This window comes from Penaeus monodon, chromosome 15 (genome assembly GCF_015228065.2).
Source record: "Penaeus monodon isolate SGIC_2016 chromosome 15, NSTDA_Pmon_1, whole genome shotgun sequence".
NCBI lineage: Eukaryota > Metazoa > Arthropoda > Malacostraca > Decapoda > Penaeidae > Penaeus > Penaeus monodon.
In genome coordinates this window covers 1,884,453-1,885,435 of record NC_051400.1, presented here as the reverse complement: position 1 = coordinate 1,885,435, position 983 = coordinate 1,884,453, and the positions used below count along the sequence as shown (strand labels likewise).

General features: G+C 55.8%; 1 protein-coding gene across 1 annotated transcript in view; it reads right to left on the bottom strand.

Moving 5' to 3' along the window:
- LOC119581628 (MAP/microtubule affinity-regulating kinase 3-like) overlaps positions 1 to 983 on the bottom strand; it is a gene marked incomplete in the record, with an annotated part of 89,364 nt that overhangs the window by 57,492 nt on the left and 30,889 nt on the right.

Genomic DNA, 983 nt, shown 5'->3' with positions numbered 1-983 from the left:
CCCTAAACAAACAAACACAAACCCAACGCGAACTCACACGACCACAATACGCATGCTGAAAGAGATCAAAGAAAGGAAAAGAAAGACGCAACTTTCTCCCCGCCCTTCCACGTCCACCCCCCCTCCCCCCCACTCTACCCAATCTCAATCCCTACCGTCCCTCACCCCCAACCCGCCTACAGAGGAAAGAATAGGTTATGCCTACACTTAACAGGTTTCTCGAGTATCTAATGCCAACGGGTTTGAGGCCGCCGGGTGGGGTGTGGGGTGGGGGGAGAAGGGGGAAGGAGAGGAAAGGGGGCATAAGCGAGGGGGAAGGAGAGGGGAAGGGGTACAGCGAGGAGAAGCGAAGGAGGGCCACTAGGGAGGGGAAACGGAAGAGGGGAACCAGGTCAGGGAGGGGGAAACGGAGGGGAGGGGGGCACCATGGAGGGGGAAACGGAGGGGAGGGGGGCACCATGGAGGGGGAAACGGAGGGGGAAACGGAGGGGAGGGGGGCACCAGAGGGGGAAACGGAGGAGGGTGTACCAGGGAGTCTTTACGACCTCGCGCGTGTATGTTGTGGTGGAGGTGGTGGCGCCGCCGCTTCTCCCAGGACGCACGCGGTCCCCGGCTGTCTCGAGCCTTTTATCTAATCGCTTGATTCGCCGTAATAAAAATCAGGAGGAAAAAAAACACTCAGTACAGGTTGTAATCAAAACTGAAGCGACGACAGCCCCCGACTTATACACCGATCCTACCGGCGTTTAACATATATCAAAAAAGGTGGTGGTGGGGGGTGGGGAATCCCATACACAAACAGACCTTCCCCCCGCCTCCCCAACCCTCCACACACCCCTTGTCTTCGTAATCACGTACAAAATTCTCCAGACAAACTCATCGTAAATACCTTGACATCAGACAGATCCACAGGAGAAGGTTGTTGCGTTGACATCTAGAAGATACAAGTGTGAGGTATTAAGGGCAGAGATGTGTGAGCCAGG